Below are 22290 nucleotides of genomic sequence, written 5' to 3' on the forward strand. Positions count from 1 at the left end.
ATAAATAATGTGATGCCAATAGGATTTTTTCACTTTTATAAATCATGTGGATTTGTTTATTTTGGTAGGGCCCGGATGACAAAAACATTGTTAACTTTAAAATCCAATTGTTATGTTAGTATTCTGGGTCAAACTTTCCAACTACTTGGTATCTTGATATGTAGATTCAAGCCTTCTAATTGCAGGGCAGTTTTTAATATATTTTTTGTGTTTCATTTAGCACTTCAGATATACTTGTCTTTATTTTTTCCTTTTTATCCTTTCCTCCTATTTTGCTTACTGAATTTTCTACAGTGTTATTCAGTCTTGAGCTTTTTCAGATTTAGTCTTTATAAAATTTGATTCTATCTTAATTATTTCCTACAATTTGTCAGTTCTCATTTTGTATCTTCCTTTGTCTAATCATTTTCTTCCTGAGCTTATTTATTTCTGATTGTCTTATTTCCAAGCTTGTATCATTTCTTAATTTGATTTTAGCTCATTTTGCTACATGTAACTTACAGTCCACACCCTGTATTGGCTCATCCTTTGTATCCACTGTTCTATATCCACAGATTCAACCAAGTGCAGACCTCATAGTACTGCACTGTTTACTGAAAACAATCCTTGTATAAGTGAACCCTGCAGTTGGGTCAAACTCATGTTGTTCAAAGGTCACTATATCATTAAAATTAATTTATACATTGCTTTTTGTTTAATATAGCTATTAGAATATTTAAATTTATACATGATCTACATTATATTTTTATTGCACAGTGCTGATTTAAAGAGGCAAGAAAAGACTATGTAGACTTGCACCTAAACAAAAGATCCCCTCACTGTTCCAGTTCCTTCAACATGGTTCATTGTGAAGCCATAAAGGTTCCTATGCCACATAAATTACCCCAGGATGCCCGTACTCTGAATTTATATTGAAAATTGATGGTGCTTTTAGGAGTCAATAGAAGATTACAAGATCCAGAATTCCAGCCAAATATATACATCATGTTATCATAAACATATAAAAGGGTTGTGACAATGTTATGAGTTTTCTACTTAACAGACAAGTTCAAACAAATGCTCAGGGCATCATATGTACAGTTAAATATTTAAACATTTATTCAGTGTCAGTAGCTCTTTGACTTTATGAAAGACTCATTATCACGGACAGAGTCCCTTTTCATAATCATCCAAATCTCAATGTTGTCTCACAGTTTAAATAATAGAGTTTTCCCAATCTAATAAATGGTGGTAGTACAGAAAATGGGCATTAATAGCATTGTAAACTGATGTTTTAAATATAAAACTATTTATATTTGTGAAGTAACAACAATCTCAAGGGTGTGTGGAAATATAACAACAAAAAAGCTTATTTTCTTTCTATTTAAGTCAGCAAAATGGAATGTCCAGAGGTGAGGGAGTTTTTATTGAATGAAAAGACAAGTGTAAAGTGATAATGAAATATGCAGTTTAACTTATCATTTATTCAGAGCCTAGGTTCTCATGCCAAGCCTCGGGATCTAGCTTGTCCTAAGAACTTTTTAGCACTCACTTTAAATGAGGTCTGATGCTTCCATAGAAAATAAAGAATGATAGGGCCATTAAGAAGACATTTTTCAGTTCTGAAAAGGATCTAATGTAGAGGAGGTCAAACATTATTTACAAATGGTCTAAGGCATTTTCTACACTGAAAGTTAAGCACATCCCTTGAAGATGCTGTATGTCTGTTACAGTAAACTAGTAAATCTTGCCCCCAAGGTGAGACCTGTTGTTAGTTGACACGAGGTACTGTTGGTGTTGAGACCTCTGGGACTCCCACCACCAAGGCTGAGGCAGGGGGCCGGACAAGCCCGTACAGGGTGAGCTGTGAGGCTGATCTGTCAGTGGGGCTGGGGCAGTGAAGACTAGGTGTCTGAACTGGTGGACTTGAGTCCTGCTTGCATGTGGTTAGACTAGATTCTCAAGGATAAAGATTCCAGTATATTGTGTCTGGCTGGTGATTGGAAATTGATCGCGTGGGGCAATCGTCTAGCCATCATTTAGGAAGGTGGCCCGTTGATCTCCTAAAGTCTCGTGGAAAGCACAGTTCCAGGCCCCCAAGACAAGAGTTAAGAAAGGCTCCCCACTGCCTCATAAAACTAAAGGAAAGGGTAGTGACCAAGCCCTTCTCTTGTGCTGCTGAATACCTTGCTGCTTTTGTGTGCTCTCCTGACACCCAAGGGTATCGAGTGGCACATCCATGGTGGCCAGTGACCCCAGCGCTGATAAGAAAATAAAGGGGGTGGGAAGGAGCATTTGAGACTCATCTGCTCTTCCCAGGCAAGATCCCTAGCCAGTGTGCCTGGGCTTTCCTTAGCACTGTGGCTTATCACCATGCCTGTGGACTGAATAGCATCCAAAGGCTTGAATGCCCCACCTGGGTCATAGACAAAATGCCCTAATCAGAGATGGTACCCTGGTCCCAGGAAAATTGATTGACATTCCCCAGTGGAAGTGGGAGGCTTTGGGATCCTTCCCTCTTTTCTTATAACCACCCAGAAAGTCTTCACTGTGAATGATAAGATAAAAAAGAAAACAGAAAACCATGAATATGTGAGTATATACCTAACAGAAACAAGAAAAGAGAGGAGCCCCTCTGGCAGGAAAAATGGGACTGGAAGAAAGAATAGTTTTACTCCAAGACCTCTGGGTTGTGCACCCATTCTGCTGTGCTGTTAAGCTACTTATTCTGCTTACAAAAACCCTAATTCAAAGGGTTACAGGGAAAAATGCCATTGACCCATTGTACTCCCTTGGCACAGTGAAGGGGTTAATTCAAATCCATCTTAAGTCCAAGGTCCTTAAGCCACACAATCATTGCCATGAGGGAGGCCCTTAACCTCAAGAATACTAACTTTGGAATATTTCAAGGAAGAAATGGAAAAAGTATGAGCAAAGAGAACATTTCCCTTCCCCCTTTTCACAAGTTTATTAAGTGACCAAAAAGGGTGGTGGTGGTGAATGAAAGAGAACGAGATAGGGAGAAAGAGGAAAAAACAGCTATAGCTCCTATCTCCTCTAAATCAATAATATAATTACACTCATATAGTTCTTGTCTATCATGCTATTTGACAGCTTAGAAGCGAAAGAGTTTCTTGATTTTAACTTGAGATTGTGGAACCTTATATAATCACAGAAAAATCATGGTGTAGACATGATATCTTATTAGCATAAAGTTACAGTAACTAATATTTATTGTGTAATAGTACAGTTATACCTGGGTATCTATCTATAGGAGATGATTTCAGGATCCCCTGAAGATACCAAAATTCAAGGATGTTTAAGTCCCGTATATAAAATGGCATACATAGTACTTATAGATAATCTCTAAGTATCCTCCCATATGCTTTAAATCATCTCTAGTCAGAGAAGGAAATGGCAACCCACTCCAGTACTGTTGCCTGGAAAATCCCATGGATGGAGGAGCCTGGTGGGCTGCAGTCCATAGGGTTACTAAGGGTCAGACATGACTGAGTGACTTGACTTTCACTTTTTACTTTCATGCATTGTAGAAGGAAATGGCAACCCACTCCAGTGTTCTTGCCTGGATAATCCCAGGGACGGGGGAGCCTGGTGGGCTACCGTCTATGGGGTCGCACAGAGTTGGACATGACTGAAGCGACTTAGCAGCAGCAGCAGCAGATGACTTAATAATACCTAATGCCATTTAAATAGTTATAATGTAAATGATGTGTAGATAGTTGCTGGTATGGAGAAAACTTAAATTTTGCTTAGGAAATTTCTGGATTTTTTTAAAAAAAGTATTCTCCATCCATGGTTGGTTGAATCCACAAATGAAGACCCCACTGCTCCAGAGGGTCAACTGTGTATGGCACAAGTGTCACATGTAGTACTTTATTTAATAGTTAACTTAAAACAATATTTTATAGACAGTGCTATTAGTACTCCCACCTCGAGTTTAGATATGATAAACCCTAGCAAAGTAAGTTGCCCCAAAGTCCTATACTTATTAAGAAGGAAAGGTAAGTACAAACCTGGACCATCTGATTTCAGAGCCCACTTACTTACCTGCTCAAAGTATGTAAGTACATCTGCCTTGGTGAGTGTGAGTAATAGAGAGCCCGTCACATGTGATGTAAGGTGGCATGTGTCTAACTTGAGTGTGTCCATGAACCACCTGGAGATCTTCCTGTAGACCACGCTTCGATCAGCAAGGATGGGGGTCAGAGCATTGTGATGAGTGTTTGTTTAGATGATAGTGTTGAGATTCCAGTGTTGATCTGGGCACTGGCTCATCCTCGTAATAACCACACTCTAGGACTTCTATTGCTTGCTGGAAAGAAACATGCATTGTATGTGATATCTGTACTGAATATCTGCTGTGTTCTGGATATCATCCTAGACACTAGAGATAAAAAGCAAATAACCCATTGTCTCTGTCTTACAGGAGCTTCCTTCACAAAGGACTCTGAATGAAGTTTATAGTTTCTCTTCTCATCAGAGTGGGTGAGTCCTGTCTCAAAGATTGTGAACTGAATATTGCCCAGTGAATTTGAGGGGGAAGACCATATCTAACGATGCTCCCATATAGCTATGACAGTAGAATATTCCAGCACTACAAACGCTGCCTCTATTCTTCAGGATTCCTTCCATCCACTGTGATTATAAACATTTCCTTCTTCCACCCAAATGTCGCTAAATTTTGCAAAGATACAACCACAAAGAGCATTTTTGACATATTAATTGTATATTCTTGATGCATGAAAGTGTTATTTTTCACACATTTCAGTTTTTCTCCCAATTTATAGAATGTATTGATTAAAAGAAGAATGAGGTTTAACTGTGCATATCTGTTACAAACTTCAGGTATACTCTGTGAGCGGTTTTAAGACTTATGCTATTTGTATTCTGGAATCATGTTGGCTACCACTTCTTCCCTCTGACTTACATTAATTAGGCTACAAACAGATGAATAAGGCAGCTAGTGAATCAAGATGACTAGCAACAGGTGTAGTAGAATAGTAAATCAGTAACTATCAGAGTAAACACAAATTTATAAATACAAACTGTATTATAAAACAGCTCAAAAAGACCAATGAGAAAGAAAAATCTAAAATAAGATGGTTAAAAAAGTAGTTCAAGTGATTCCTATCTGGTTTATGTACAAATGAGAATGAAATATTTACACGTCACAGGTAGCTTCATAATGCTGACAGCAAAATCAATTGTTCTAGCAGATGCTGGAAAAATCTATGGCATCATAGAGTTCAAAGCTTATACCAAATCATAAATACAATATTCAAATCTAAAAGTGAGCACAGCTTAGAGAAATGTGTAGCACATGTGAGCTGAAGTTCATTATTAATCTTATAGAGGTATTTACTTATCGATTTATTCTTTTATTCATTTTTTATTCATTCATTCATTTTTGCTCAAGGGAGGATTCAAATCAACATATACAATCATCCTGTAAGGGTTTCAAGTAGGGAAACAAGGGCATGGATATTTAAGTATATTTAGGAAATGACCACAAAACTTTTTCTACTGTAATGTCTAGTGGTACAGTCTTCACAGACATAGACTGGACATCCTATCTTATGGGCTCTTGTCAGTATTTTCAAAATCAGATAATAAGTAATGGGTAAATTAAATTAGAATATCTCTTACTGGCATCTCACTAACCCACAGACATGCTTTCCAACAGACCTCATAAAAAATCATTGTTCTCAAGAAGCCTAGCACATTTACCTACCTCTCCAGATTCTTATACAAATTTAGTGTCAGTATGTATTTTATAGCCTCTTGCCACAAAGGTCACAAAGTACACACACATACACAAAATGTCTGTGATGCCTGAAGGCGGTACAAGTTCAAGATAAATAACACCTAACAATGTTCGAAAAGCTTGACTTGGATGTGCCCATCAGGTAACAGAGAAGGGATGTCATTGTAGAGAGAATTTTCATTACAAGAAAAATGAATACTGTTTGACAGACAATTCATTTTATGCTTTTCATGCAAAGATTATATCTCAAGAGTTATGTTTCAAAGTCAAGAAAAATGGGGAATACATTTAGAATTTCTAACTGAAAATAATAATAGTAATTAGTTCACCTTTGAGGAAATGTGATAAAAATATTAATGACTATCAAAACTTGTTGAAAGCACAGGATTTGCAATGATTTAAAATAAATATTCTTTATATAGAAGTAGAGATTAATTTGTTGAGTGCAATTTAAAATTAGAGTGCTTTGGTAAATCATTCAGATGTCTGTATGTCAGAAGCATTACCCTTGTATTTCTTTATGATAACTAAATTTCAATTCTTTACAAAGCAAATAATGTAGATCTTATGAGATAAATATCTTCAGTCATTATTAACAGTGATAGTATGCATGCTTCAGAAGAGAAATCTCAATTCAAAGTGAAATATTTGATTTATACAGCCTAATCAGAAATTATGAAGATTAACCACCCATCCTCCTCCAAGATTTTAGAAATAATATATGGAAAATAACTCGGTTTCCTTTAAAGGTAACACAGCTCCACATAACAAGTTAGAGATCAAAAATCTTAAGACATATTTTGCAATGGGAATGAAGTTTCTTAAGTGCAGTTTCATGAAGGGGGCATATTCTTTAAAAGTTTTTTTGACCTGATTAAGAATCTCTTTCATTTACTCTGGTGAATGCTTTTCGGTAAAATGAGAAAGGCTGGATTTGATTGGGTAAGTTTTGACTTCACAGTGCTACTTGTGGATCTGCGGTTATATACATATATTTATACATATTTTCTTTAATTATTCCAATGCCAACAGAGTATTTTACCATCCAGGGTCACTGAAAACTGGGTTAATTTCTAAAAATTAGGACTGCAGGTGTGTTCAGTATTGTGTGCGTGTGTGCATATGTAAGTGCTCCTCCTGGCCAGTCAGCATCATTCTTCCAGATCAGCTCTTCCTGTGTTGGGAAACACAGTAAATGACAGTTCCTATAGCAAGTCTTTCATAATTTTTCCAGAGAGGGACTGAATCTTTGTTGCAGTTGCTGTTTGAGACATTTTACAAGAGGACCTGATGGTCATGACAGTCAACAGCCTTTGTGACTGCTGGTCAGTGTTCCAGAGTAGGGGCCTAGTTTGGCTCAGATCCTACACCCCCTCCCAGATCAATGTTGCTGGAGAGGCAGGACTATGTTTTAACAGAGTGAAATTAATAATAAAAGCATAATTTATATAACTTAGACATATTATAAGAAATGAACCTTTAACATATTTGATATAAATTTTTCCATAGTTGTTTGCCTTTGGTATTTTATACGGTAATATAATGTGTAATTATTTCACATTTTATACAGTCTTTATGGCTTTTCTTTGACACTATAATTTTAAAAGATATCTATTCCAAGAAGAGAAAAAATACATCTAATTTTTTCTCTTCTTTCATTTTTTATATTTAACATTGGGGTTAATTTCAGATAAGGTATGAAATCATGATCTTACTTTAATTTTGTATTCTTTAATCAGTATTCAACACTATGAGTGAACAGTTGTTCTGGTTTTACTGATCTGAAACATTACCTTGTTTTTCCAGTAAATCCTTATATGTGGGTCTATTTCTGTGTTTTCTAGTTTCTTCCATGTATATATTTATTCTTCTATCATTTCAAATTTGTTTAATTTCTAAAAGTTTTAGTAATTTTAGATATCCTATGGTATTACTTAATAACATTTATTCTTATTATGTATTCATTTACTAGATGAATTTAGAATCGTTTGTCATGTTCCGAAATATTCTTGTTGAAAATTTATTTCAATTTAAATATAGATATTTGCGAGTTGACATACAACAGATTAAAGAGTTAATATAGTTTCCTATCAATAATGTGATAATGCTTTAATTCAAATTTCATTTTGTGATGTTTAGTCAGAATTAATGTTTGACTCCCTTTTTATATTTCATGACTTTCATTTTCTTGTCTCTTTTATTTCCTATATTTCATTTATATTTTCATTGTTTTCTACATTGTGTTGTCTCTTTTCTGTCTAGTGATTTGAAAAATATATAGCCCATTGCAATTAAAAATTTTTTTAAATACTTAAATAATGTATTTTTTAAGAGTGATTTTAGGTTCACAGCTAAATTGAGTAGAAAATACAGAGAGTTCTCAGATTCCTGTCTCCACACACATGTAACCTCCTGCATCACATGGTACATTTGTTATAAAAGATGGACCTACATTAGCACATCATTATCACCTGAAGTCATTAGGGTTCATTCTTAATGTGGTACATTCTATTGCTTTTGACAAATGTTTAATGACAGAATATTATTCAGATAGAAATGATCTATCAAGCCATGAAAAGATACAGAAGAAACTTAAATGGATATTACTTAGTGAAGGAAGACAATCATGAAAAGCTACATATTGTATGATTCTAACGATAATACATTTTGGAAAAGGCAAAACAACGGAGAGAGTACAAAATTCAGTGGTTGCCAGAGGTTAGCATCATATGCAGAGATGAATAGGCAAAGTACAGAGGATTTTTATAGCATCGACACTGTATAATACAGTGTGGATACATAGTGTTACACATTTGTCAAGCCATTTTAATTTTTAATTGTATTTTTGTTTTAAAAACCATTTGAAAATTTTCTGCAATTATTGCCATCATGAATGTAACTAGCTGGCTCCCAGCAGATGTAATTGGACTCAGCTATTGTGTAGCTCCAAGGTGGACTCAATAGCTATTTTCTCAGTAGGAGACAAATCTGATCTCTAACAATAGAATCGCTTCTCAACATTGAATCAGGGCACAGGGGCCTAATCAGCTCAGAAAGGTCTCTCTTCTTTCTCGACAAATGGCTCAGTTTTTAAAGACTTTGTGAGACAGTCGAGGCTGTATTAACACTAACACCCAAAATATTCTCTTGCTGCTTATTTCATGAAGAATTTCCAAAGACCTAATTGTTCTAAAAAATCATATAATAGTCTGTATGACTGATTCATTATATAAAACATCAATTTTCAACTCAGTCCTTCCTCCCCTGCTCTATCAAATCTGTATTACTCATCATAGAATGTTTTAAAGACTATAATTTTTCATGCCAGTTTATCACCACTCTGTACTATGCATCAAATAGTTAAGAAGGTATGGAGGAAATTCACTGTGCACTGAGTGTTAAGGTGAAAATTCATCCTAAGGTATAACAGGGAATTATAGCTTGGCTCAAGGATCCCTTAAGAGGATCCCAAAGTATAATCCAAGTTTCACTTAAAAGACTCTCTGCACCTTAAATATTTCGATTTACACAATTCACAATCCAAACCTTGATTTCAGACCTTACCTTGTCAGGTTTACCCCTTCTATTTGGTTCTGCAACCACATAGAGCATATGTTTCCACTTCAAGGCCAACATGGATGCAAAATTCTGCTCCATCAGTGGCTCTTTTATCAGGTGTAACAATAATTTTGTTATTTTTTTTTTTTTTTAAGAATTAGAATTTTCTGGGAAAGAGTCAGATCTACTATACATGGCCTTTGAGGCAACTTAAAAAATTTCTCCTGCTTCTACCTTTGGTCTGGGAGCCTGTTTGCACTTCCCATCCTCCCCCCTAACAACTCATGCTCCTTACAGGGTACCTACCTCCCAATACACAGCTCAAGAGGAGGGTGTGTTCAGGCCTTCCTCCATCTGCTGCTTTTGTGGGGGAGTAACCCTTCCAAACTGAGCGACTTCACTTTCACTTTTCACTTTCATGCATTGGAGAAGGAAATGGCAACCCACTCCAGTGTTCTTGCTTGGAGAATCCCAGGGATGGCGGAGCCTGGTGGGCTGCCATCTATGGGGTCGCACAGAGTCGGGCACGACTGAAGTGACTTAGCAGCAGCAGCAGCAGCAACCCTTCCAACCTTGCCTATTTTTCAAAGTCCTTCAAAGCATTATAATGAATTTTTGGGTAAATGTTTTCCATTTCACATAAGCACAATTAAAAAGTAATTCTTCTCACATGTGAAACCATATATTTCAGTATAGATCCGTTTCATAGTCACAGAATCTCCTACAGTGATATTTCTAATTTGGAAGTGCATGTACTAAAACTTTTGCTTCCAGCAACATATGGTTTTGGTCCCTAAAATCAAGATTGAAGAGCTAATATTTTATTTCTTGGGTTGGAAAACTGTTTATATTAACCTTTGAATTATATGTCAACTGAGGCATACAAGCTTTCATTTGACACAATTTTAAAGCACACATGTCATGCATCATTTTTGTATTTTTAAAGCTTTTATTTGATTATACATTAAAATAATAGATGATTTAACAAGTAGTTTCCACCTATTTGATATAAGATTTAAAAATATACTGTAAAAGTCAGAATAAAATATATTTCAGAGTACATTTTAATGAAACATTTTGAATCAAGTTTCATGTTGACTACAATGTATCCTTTGGCCCATTTCTAGAGCAGATTTATATATAGACGGCAGTTGTCAGGAGACAAGAGTTATGATTGTACTCTAAAATTTATTTTACTACAGACATAAACCCTAGAAAATTTTATAATATATTTTTTCCCAATGGTTTCCACTATGAACTGTGCATTTTGAAATACCATGAGTATTTTAAAGTCTATAAAGGAGTGAAAAGAAAGATTTACCTCTCCCAAATGTAGCTTGTCATAGATCCTCCACATTTGTAAATGGACTCTGGTATTTAAGAAAATGAGTTTTGTCTAAACTATCTTTTTGTTGTTATCAGCGTTTTGGATTATATTTTATCTTAGACATTCAGCTGAGTGAGCACCTACTGTGGGTCAGGCTCTATTCTAGGTGCTGGGACTTATCAAGACCAAAACAAAGACTCTTCTCATGGCATTCACTTACTAGTGGGAAAGGCAGATAACAAACATGAAACAAAGTAAAATAGGATATATTAGATTGTGTTAGGTGTATGGAGAAAAATAAAGCAGGCAAAGAGAAGTAGGTTGAATGGTGGAGACTTAGGCTAATTTATATTGAGTTGTCAGAGTTTTATAGATAGTTGTCACCCTGATAGGATGATATTGAGTATAAAGGAAATAATAAGCCAAATAGATTATCTGGGAAAAGAACATCCCCAAAAGGTCCTGGGGAAGGAAACTGCTTGCTATTTTTAGGACTAGTAAGAGGCTCAGTGTGGCTTTTTAGAGGTGCTTCCCTGTAGAAGTGGTTTAACTTGTCCAGGACACAGTTTGCTTCCAATGTAAATAAGAACCATGTTAGCGAATCAACTCTATGTCTGTTAACTTCTTAAATGACCAACAGTACAGAAGAATAAAAGAGGATAGATCAGGATTCAAATGGCTTCTGCTTTTACCAAAAAGGATAGAGAAATGAAGGCAAGGGAATCAGGTGGTGAAAGATTCAAATCGATGCTCTTTGATAATCTGTGTGTGGAAGGAGGGAAGGCACTAGCTTTTTGTGTGTGTGTGAGGTTTAAATTTGTGTCATCAATGACAAAGTCACAGGGGGAAATGTCTCATGTGATTTTTCTCACCGCAAACAGAAGCAGCAATGAAATCATTGGTGACTTTGACTGCTCTTCTGTCTCACTCTAGGCAATTGATCACAAATTGCTTACACCTTCAAAACATAACCAAAACTTGTTCATTTTTCATGCATTCCACCCCTACAAAGATGATCTAAGCCACTATTCTATTTTATATGAATAATTGCAGTAGTTTCTTAATTTTTCCTGTTTCCAAAGGTTCATCAAAATTACTATCTCAGAGTAAGTCCCAAATCTCCCAAGGTCCTACCTAGACCCTTCATTTGCCACCACCACCTATCAGGTTTCATTCCCACCACTCACTCATTGAACTTCCCTGGTGGCTCAGAAGGTAAAGCGTCTGCTGACAGTGTGGGAGACCCGGGTTCGATCCCTGGGTCAGGAAGATCCTCTGGAGAAGGAAATGGCAACCCACTCCAGTACTCTTGCCTGGAAAATCCCATGGACAGAGGAGCCTGGGGGTCTACAGTTCATGGGGTTGCAAAGAGTTGGACGTGACTGAGCGACTTCACTTCACTTTACTCATTCATTGACTCTGACCTCTTCCATTCTTAAATAACAAGCACTGTTGTGCTTAGGGCTTCTGTAGTTACTGTTCTCTGCTGGAAATGCTCTTCCCATAGATGTCCGTTGACTTCCTCCCTTCCTATGTGTCTCTCCAGTGTTACCTTATTGGAGGCTTTGCCTGACTGCCCTTTTACATAGCACTGCTTATCTCCTTATTTTCCATGGTAATAATCACCGCATTACCCATTATTTGTTGACATTTTGTTTAGGTATTGTGTGCTATTTAGTACTTACCCAACTGAGTTAACAACTTATGTTCACACAAAATCCTGCACATGAATATTTATAGCAGATTTATTTATAACTGGCAAAAATGGGAAACAACTAAGATGTCTTTAAATAGGTGGGGTAAGCAAATTGTAGTATGGCCATATAATGAAATACTATTCAATGATAAGAGGAAATAAGCTATCAAGGCACAAACAGATATGGAAGAAACTTATTGCATTACATTAACTGAAAGAAGCCAGTGGTGTAAGTCTACACACTATATGAAATTCTGGAAAAGGCAAAACTAGAGACAGTAAATATATCAGTTGTTGCTATGAGTTCAGAAAGAAGAAAACAAGGAATGAATAGGTAGAACACAGGAGTTTTAGGACAGTGAAATTCTTCTGTATGATAATGTAATGGTAGATACATAACAGTTTACATTGGTCAAAACCCATGAAACTGTACAGTACAAAGAATGAATTGATGTAAATTATAGATATTAGTTAATAATAATATATTAATATTTATTCATCAATTATAACAAATATACCACACTAATAAAAGATGTTAATAATAGAGGAAACTGGGGGTGGAGGGGTGGGAGAAATGAAGTATGTTAGAACTTTATAACTTTTGTGTAATTTTTTGCTAAACCGAAATTAAACATAAGTTGTATTAATAAAAATGCATTCATATTTTAACCGATATAATCATACTTATCACTAACATATATAAAATTATAATAGAATCTAGAAGGAAAAGGAACAGTACTATAACAAAAAAATTGAGAGGCAGTAGAGGCTGTTGGAATTTGAGTGGATACCTATGTGTTCAAATTTTCTAATGTTTCATTGTGGGAACACAATAGATACAGTTTCAGCTCATTTTAATATTAGCATTAAATATTTAATTGCATATATGTTATGTTTTTCCTTGACTACACTTTTTGAGAACAATGGCTATTTCTTGGTCATCTCTGTGTTCCCTTTGAGTGGCATCATGATAAGGTCATAGTAAATGGATGAAAAATATTTATTGAGTAAATAAATAAAAGTCCCCATAATAAATCATAGATCATGAAGTTCATTTGCCATTATACCATTATATAAATATCATAAATGTTTATAATCTTATTGTTATCACAGAATTGTGTAATATTTACTCCAAAAAACTTATATTACATCAAAACTATTTAAATATTTTTCAGTAAAGTTTTGAAAACCAGCCTCTCCCTTACTGTGATATCATTTGGCCTTATTGATATGGAAAATCTAATATGAGTCAAATATACACTTACACAACTCTTTTAGCTATATAATTTTATCTTTAAAATATTTAGCTTATCTAAGTATGTACAATTTCAAGATTTGTTAAGAAGTTTACTCAGTTTTTATAAGATAAAGTCAAGCATTGAAGACACCTTCATTTCAATTTTTATTTTAAAAAAGTAAGCTCAATTTTATTTTTGAATAGTTTATATATAGCTAGCATTTCATGCATTGGAGAAGGAAATGGCAACCCACTCCAATGTTCTTGCCTGGAGAATCCCAGGGACGGGGGAGCCTGGTGGGCTACAGTCCATGGGGTCCCTCAGAGTTGGACACAACTGAGGGACCTCACTTTTCACTTTTCACTTTCACTTTCATGACGGGGGAGCCCGGTGGGCTGCCGTTTGTGGGGTCGCACAGAGTCAGACACAACTGAAGCGACTTAGCAGCAGCAGCAGCATTTGGGGGAGGGGGAGTTTTGGTGATATTTATCTGAATGCCTCTTAGTGAGCTGAGGGTCATACAGAGCAGACCTGGGATAGAAAGAACATTTCAAGTAGCTAATTTCCTCCCTTTATACCGGAAAGTAGCAGTTGAAGAATTAAAGAGTGCTGTTTCTCCACGTGGGGGACGTACATGACTTTTCCCCTAGGCTAAAGCCTGCATAAGGTTCTTTTCAGCAAAGGGCAAGGATGACTTCAGTGGAGTCATTTTCTAAAAGGCCAGGAAAGAGCTGCTCATTTTCCCCCTACTACCTGCTCCAGTTACTCTGTACTTGAAAAGGTGAAATAAAAGTTGACACGTTTATGTGAGGGCCATGCCAAAGTGCTTCTGGCCTGATTGCTTTCCTGCTTCCCTGAGCCATTTTCTTTTGTGCTTGCTCAACACCTCTGCTGCTCTTTCTGTCTCAGAGACGTCTGAACGAACTGGGACTCTCTTTAAAATTGTTTTTGTATTTTTTTATAGCTTTATTAGGTATACTTATATAAAAATTGTTTATATTCAAGGTGGAGAATGTTCTGATATGCATATACATGGTAAAATAAGTGTCACAATCAAGCTATTTAACATACTCATCACCTCACATGGTGATGACTGTATGTATGTGTGTGCGTGTGGTTAGAACACTTAAGATGAGAACTGGGCCTCTTTTTCTATTCTAACCCTTCCAGTGCTTTTCATTTTCCCTTAGGCCTCTAGATAGGAAGGGTAAGAATTTTGTGCATTTGATCAGTGCTTCAAACTTGGGTTTATGAATGAGAACATTGGTTTATTGGTTCTCATCACCAGAGCATCCATTGTGCCTCTCACTAAGATGAGAAGAATCTGAGACCTCCCTTTTAAAAGCCCATCATACTTAATTTTCTGTACTTCAAGAACTTATTTAATAAAGTGATTTTTTTTTCTGCTTTGGAGAAGTCTTGAAAATAAAACCTAGATGTTTTGGAAAAGCATAGCCCGAAGAATGAGGTAGTGAGCATTTTGTTGTTGTTCAGTCATTAAGTCGTGAAGTGATGGGACCGGATGCCATGATCTTAGTTTTTGGAATGATGAGTTTTGAGCCATCTTTTTCACTCTCCTCTTTCACCTTCATCAAGTGGCTCTTTAGTTCCTCTTTGCTCTCTGCCACTATGCTGGTATCATCTGCTTATCTCAGGTTGATATTTCTCCCAGTAATCTTGATTCCAGCTGTGCTTCATCTAGCCCAGCGTTTCACAGGATGTACTCTGCATAGACGTTAAACAAGCAGGATGAACATAGGTAAATACTTATAAGTAGATCTATAATGTAAGCCCAGGATGGGCAGGATTTTCTTTTTCTTTTTCTTTTTTTGACTGATATAGCTGTACAACTTAGAATATCATCCAGTGTATAGTAACTACTTGAAAAATATTTTAGGAATGAATGAATAAAACCAAACCTAGATCCTCTTTGGCTAACTGACAATGGGGAAGACCTTTTTACCTAGAGATAGTGGAGAAGGAGCGAAGGCAGCCCTTCTCCTCTGATGCTTCTCCTTTCATTTGTTGAAGAAACAAGTGTGTAAGCATCCTGACAGAGGGTGACAGGGCCCAGCTGTCTGCATAGAGGCTGCACCATCCAGACCTCAGCAGCCCAACTAATTTAGGGTCTTAACCTTGCTTCTGGCAATGAGTACAAATTTGCATGGATAATTGTAAGTTATCTGTAATTATTTTAAAACCCATTATTTACTTTGTATTTTGTCTTTCTCTTATTCCCTCTAGACAAGAGAAATCAGAGTCCTCCCCCAAAATTACATGCAAGTGTTACTATTTAGGATCTGGCCTTTCTTTATGAAATAGCATAGAGTATGTGACTGTTAGTTGTACCCCCAGCAGTTCTATTACTACCTCTTAAAAAAATTGTTGCTGGGTTTCAAACATGCATCATTCTGCTTTGATGTAAAATCATCTGAGACACTGTGACAGGTCTAGCACCAAACGATGGTAATATAGAAATAATTACTAAATTGTCACTTCAAATAGTAACAGATGCTGAGCAAGGAATAAAGTCAAAGTCTTGCTTTTGAGACTGTATTCTAATTGCTCTCTTATCTTTGAATGTATAGGAGTGTGTATCTTATGTCTAGGGGGTTATGAGTTTCAGAAATAAAAGTTACTAACTTGAACTGCACAAAGTATTACAAATGTGAAAGTGGATGTTTCCCTAATTCCATATATAATTTCTAATAAAATTCATGATGGTGATACTGACTTGAACACAACTTACTTTCAAAAGGTAATAAGCTTATGGTAGATATGCTATAGTCAAGCCAAGGAAACACAAAATTCATACTTGTAGATCAAAGACTTACCTTAATACTTTTATGTGTGTATGCACATATAGATTATGCAGGTCAAGTATAAGTAATAAAAAGCAATGCTTTAGAATTAATTTAATTTCTGTGTTTACAAAATGTTTATTTCTATGACCCCAAAACTAAAAGTTTCCAACTTATCATGATCCCAGAGAAACAAAGAAGATGCTTATAATTAATGGTGGAATGATGTAACTGGCTGCACTTTGAGGTACACCTGTTTAATTTACAATCTATTCAACCCCCCCTAGTGGAGAAGGCAATGGCAACCTACTCCAGTACTCTTGCCTGGAAAATCCCATGGAAGGAGGAGCCTGGTAGGCTGCAGTCCATGGGGTCACTAAGAGTCAGACATGACTGAGTGACTTCACTTTTCACTTTTCACTTTCATGCATTGGAGAAGGAAATGGCAACCCATTCCAGTGTTCTTGCCTGGAGAATCCCAGGGACGGGGGAGCCAGGCGGGCTGCCATCTATGGGGTCGCACAGAGTCGGACAGGACTGAAGCGACTTAGCAGCAGCAGCAACAGCAACCCCCCTAGTGGTGTAAGCAAATAGTGATCATTTTTTTAACCTCTAAACTGAAACTTTAAATAGTGTAAATATTTATGGATCTGCAACCCACTCTAGTACTCTTGCCTGGAAAATCCCATGGACAGAGGAGCCTGGTAGGCTACAGTCCATGGGGTCACGAAGAGTCGGACACGACTGAGCGACTTCACTTTCACTTTTCACTTTCATGCATTGGAGAAGGAAATGGCAACCCACTCCAGTGTTCTTGCCTGGAGAATCCCAGGGACGGTGGAGCCTGGTGGGCTGCCGTCTTTGGGGTTGCACAGAGTTGGACACGACTGAAGCGACTTAGCAGCAGCAGCAGCAGCAGTGTAGCCCCCAACTTGGCAAAGTTTGTGCAGATCTGACTGAGCATTGTTTGAGCATTGTTGAGAAAAAGGATGGGAGTGGAGAAGGAGAGAGAGAGAGAGAATTTAAAATTGACAGTGTATTCAGAATAGAAAGCTGGACTCTTTGAAATTTTCAAAGAATGCCTAACTGTATGTTAAAAGTGATTTGTCTGCTTTATAATTTTAAGATATTAATTTACATATACAGCATGTATATATTCGGGCTTTCCTGGTAGCTCAGACAGTAAAGAGTCTGCCTGCAATGCAGGAGACCCTGGTTCGATTCCCGGGTCAGGAAGATCCCTGGAGAAGGAAATGGCACCCCACTCCAATATTCCTGCCTGGAAAATCACATGGACGGAGGAGCCTGGTGGGCTACACCCCCATGGGATTGCAAAGAGTTGGACACAGCTGAGCAACTAACACACATGTATTGATTCTGTGCTAATTTTAGTATGAAAGCTTATTATTTTTGAAATTGATTTTCCTTATTAAGAACTTGGCATTTAATGAGAAATTTAGGCTTCTATTCAATCAAGAGTGTAATAACCATGATATACTAAGAAAGGTTGTATTTTGTTTGTGTAGTATAATTTTTGATATCCAAAAGGCTTTGCATGTAAACCTCATTTATTTGGCACTATAACATTTTGACATAGGAAGAGCAAGTGTTGATGTTCTTAACAAAATAAAGTTTAAGGCATATATCCAAACTTATTAACAAAGAAGTGTTTTTTGATCAGATTAAGAAAAAAAAAACAACTAGCATCTATGAAGCAGGTTCTACTGAAGCACTCTAATGATGGGATTTTTCTCCTCATTATACCTAGTTGAGAGAGAGAACTGGAAATTAAATACAAGTGTTTATATCTGATTTTTGCTGATTTTCATTTTACCAAACATTTTTGCTTATTCCTGTTAGAGTTTTTACATATGAACTTGAGTTGTCACTTAGATACACTTGCCGTACAGAGGACTGAACAATTGAGTTATTGATATTTTTAGAGTCCTGAGAACTGGGCTGGAGTATATGAACTTTTGTCCTGAAAGCCCTGAAAAAAGCATATTTTAAGATAGGAGAAAGAATTTGAATTTTAACCCTTTTGGAAATGTTGATACATCTCAACCTTTAACATTTCAATATTTTAAATTTCCAAATAAGTTTTCTTTCTTTTTTTTAAAATTCCTCTGTCATTCTATTTCTAATTCTTACTCTTTCATGGATCTTAGAGCTTTGAATCTTACCACATCCTTCAGTCAGGGGTGGGAGGGGTACATGGACTCTGACATGATTCAGGATGCTTTTAGTCTATGTTGATGCATACAGTTGCAGTGAGTCCACGTTTCACACCTTACAAGCTCTAGTGTAGGGGGGAAAATGTAGATTTGTTTTTCTGTATCAGTTTGGTTTTATAATATGAACTGCTACTCTATTTTGGTGGCTAAAAGTTTAATCCCATGTACTTCTGGGTAAACCCAGTCAATTCCAGTTTCTTCTTGGAACCCCCTGTAAGTTTTGGAGAGCTTTATTAGCAATGTCGGTGTTTGGAGAAGTGAAGGCTGCTTGATTAAGTTGCCGTCTCTTCATAATGGCACAGAATAAGATACACATTTTTCTTGTCTGATCCTTAGTTTCTTTCATTAACCATTCTGGCATATTTTGCCAGACACTGAGTTCAATAACTCTCACAATACAATCTATACCAGAGGTGCAAAACTTTGTCCAACCCTGTGGATTTATGACTTTTCCCCTCTATCCTCAGTACAGAGGATCTTCATTTCCTCTAGGGTAAAAAAATGACTTTCACTTTGCCATACATTCTTCTTAATCTGTTATTTATAAATTAACTTTGTTTCTTGAGTCTTTGCTTGTTCTAGTATTCAGTTTTCAAAGAGGTTTGAGAAACCTTGTCTCCCATATATAATGTCTTTACAATGAGTTTTGAAAACTTATTTGAAGAAAAAGCCAACAATAGTCTTGCTATCCTCCTCCTCCTCTGAAGTAGAGTGTTACCTACAAGTAATAGGTATAAAGATAAAAAATGAATTATTTAGAGGAAAGTAGATTGGTTAAAACATTGCATTGCTCTGTTTATTAAAAAAAGGAAATTCTAAAAGAGTAATGGTTTAAGGTATAACATTTACCTTCATGAGATGAATCAAAGTGACTGTTTTAGAGTATGTTTTCAAAAGCATTGTAATTGGAGAAACCAACAGTCCTCTCAATTGATAGAATATCTAGGCAGAAACTCCTTCAGCAAACAGGACATAATCAACATGCAGAACACATTATTTCACAATGACACAGTTGACTTCCTTTCAAGTGCCCACAATGTGATAAACCAAAATAGACCATGTCCTTGGTCATAAAAAACAACAACACACACACATTTTTTAAAATTGAAATCATGCACAGTATATTCTCTAACTACAAATGAATAAAACTATAAAGAAAGATAAGAGAAAGATTGTCAAACATTTGAAATCTAAACAACAAATTTATGAATAATTTATAAATTAAAAAGAATTTCATGAGGGAAGAAAAAAATACTGAACCAATTGAAAATAAAAATAAAACATACTAAAATTTTGGGGACACAGCTAAAGCAGTGCTGAGGGGAAAATTCATAGCATTAGGTGAACATATTAGAAAAGGGAAAAGTCTCAAATCAATACTCCAACTCAACAAACTAAAAAAAAATCAAAGGCAAAATACACTCAAAATAAGCAGAAAGTGTAAGCAACAAAAACTTACAGAAAATAAATCAAAAGTTGATTATTTGAACAGATCAGTATAATTGTCAAACTTCTAGCAGAACTTACAAATTAAAAAAGAAACTATTACTATGAGAATGAAAGAGGACATATCACTATATCTCTTACAGATTTTTAAGGGACAATAAGAGAATACTGAGATCAAATAGAATGATTTCTCAAAAAATACAAGTGACACAACTCACTTAATATGAAAACTTTAAATAGATTTATAATTTTTAAGGAATTTAAATTCTGAATTGAAATCTGCCCCCGCCCCCAAATCTCTTTGTCAAATGACTCACAGAGAAGTCTATAGACATTTAAAGAAGAATTAACACCAATTTTACACAGCTTGTACTAGAAAATAGAAAAATAAAGAGCTCTTCTAAACTCATTCTGAGGAGAGAATTACTATGATATCAACATTAGAAAAAAATTAACACCAGAAGCTGAAGTTCAGTATCCCTTATCAGAACAGATACATAAGTTATTCACAACATACTGACAAATACAATTTAGAAATATAGAAAAAGAATTATGCACCATGACCAAGAGAGAATTTTTTCAGAGATGCAAGTCTGCATCAGCATGAATAAATTAGTGTAATATACCTTATCAATAGGCTAAAAAAAGTCACATGACCACATCCATTGATGCAAAATAAGCACTTGACAAAATTCAGCACTTTCTTGATTAAAAAAAAAAACAACTCAAAAACTAGGAATAAAGAGGAATATCTTTGACTTGATGAGGAACACATAAAAAATCTACAACTCTCATAATTCTTGATAATGAAAAGTTGAATGAATTTCCCTTAATATTGGGGGCAAATAAAACTAATACAGGAGTTCAGCACATATACCTGAAACTAGCACAACATTGTTAATCAGCTATATTCCAATATAAAATAAAAATTAGAAAAACAAAAAGGATTCAGCAATGTTTCAGGTTAAAAGATCAACATATTCAAATCAATTATATTTTTATATAGCACTACCAATGAACCCCCCAGTGGCTACACTAATTTATATTCCCACCAACAGCAGGAAGTATAGGATTTCCTTTACTCCATGTCCTAGCCAACATTTGCTATTTTTGTTCTTTCCGATGATAGCCATTCTGACATGTGTACCTTATTGTGATTTTGATTTGCATTACCTTGATGATTAGTTATGTTGATCATCTTGTCATATTGGCAGGTTGGCCATCTGCATTTTGTCTTTTGAAAAAGAAATATTCTTAGATTGGGGGAATTAATTTTGTTAAAGTGACTGTAATAACCAAGGCAATCGACACATTCAGTGCAATCACTATCAAAATATCAAGGGCATTTTTAGCAGAACTAGAACAAATAATTTAAATATTTGTATGGAAACAGAAAAGGCCCCAAATATTCAAAAGAATCTTGAGAAAGAAGAAACAATCTTAAGAAAGAGAACAGAGCTGGAGGAATCATGCTCCCTGTCTTCAGACTATACTACAAAGATAGAGCAATCTGCAGTAATCGAAACAGTATAAAAAGATCCTTAGATCAATGAAACAGGGATAGAGAGACCAGAAATAAGTTCATGTACTTCCTATTAGTTAACTTACAATAAAGGTGGCAAAAATGTAAGATAGGAAAATCATACGATAATTGTGCCTAAAGAAAATCATGCAATGTATTTTCTTTAGGCACAACTCAAATTACATTAGGCATCAGAGAAATCACACCGGAGAAAGGCCTTATGAGTGCAGTGTATGTGGCAGAGTCTTCAGTCAAAACTCCCATCTCATTCAGCACCAAAATGTCCACACCAGAGAAAAAACTTACGAGTGTAGCAAGTGTGGGAAATTCCTTGTGGACAGCTCCACCCTCATTATTCATCAGAGAGTCCACACTGGGGAAAAGCCTTATGAGTGCAGAGAATGTGGGAAAGTCTTTAGGTACAACTCCAGCCTCATTGAACATTGGAGAGTTCACACTGGAGAAAGCCCTTGCGAATGTGTCAGCTGTGGGAGAGGCTTTAGCCAAAACTCCCACCTCCTTTGGCACCAAGAAGTTCACACTAAAGAGTATTGCAAACAGGGGAAGACTTCAAAGCAAAGTCTGGTCTGATTTAGCACTGGGCTAGACTGCTAAGTGTTTATATTTTTTTTAATTGTTGCAAAGTACATGTAACATAGAATTTACAGTCAACCATATTTAAGTGTAAGTTCAGTAGTAATAAT

General features: G+C 35.9%; 1 long non-coding RNA gene across 10 annotated transcripts in view; it reads left to right on the forward strand.

The window, feature by feature from the left end:
- LOC145518087 (uncharacterized) overlaps positions 1 to 22290 on the forward strand; it is an 854536-nt gene that overhangs the window by 543498 nt on the left and 288748 nt on the right. For all 10 annotated transcript variants that reach the window (XR_014062587.1, XR_014062594.1, XR_014062593.1 and 7 more), the window contains one exon: positions 4427 to 4485. This is a non-coding gene — a long non-coding RNA (uncharacterized LOC145518087). The remainder of the gene's footprint in view (positions 1 to 4426; positions 4486 to 22290) is intronic.

This window comes from Giraffa tippelskirchi, chromosome 8 (assembly GCF_054371585.1).
Source record: "Giraffa tippelskirchi isolate mGirTip1 chromosome 8, T2T-mGirTip1v1.2.pri, whole genome shotgun sequence".
Lineage (NCBI taxonomy): Eukaryota > Metazoa > Chordata > Mammalia > Artiodactyla > Giraffidae > Giraffa > Giraffa tippelskirchi.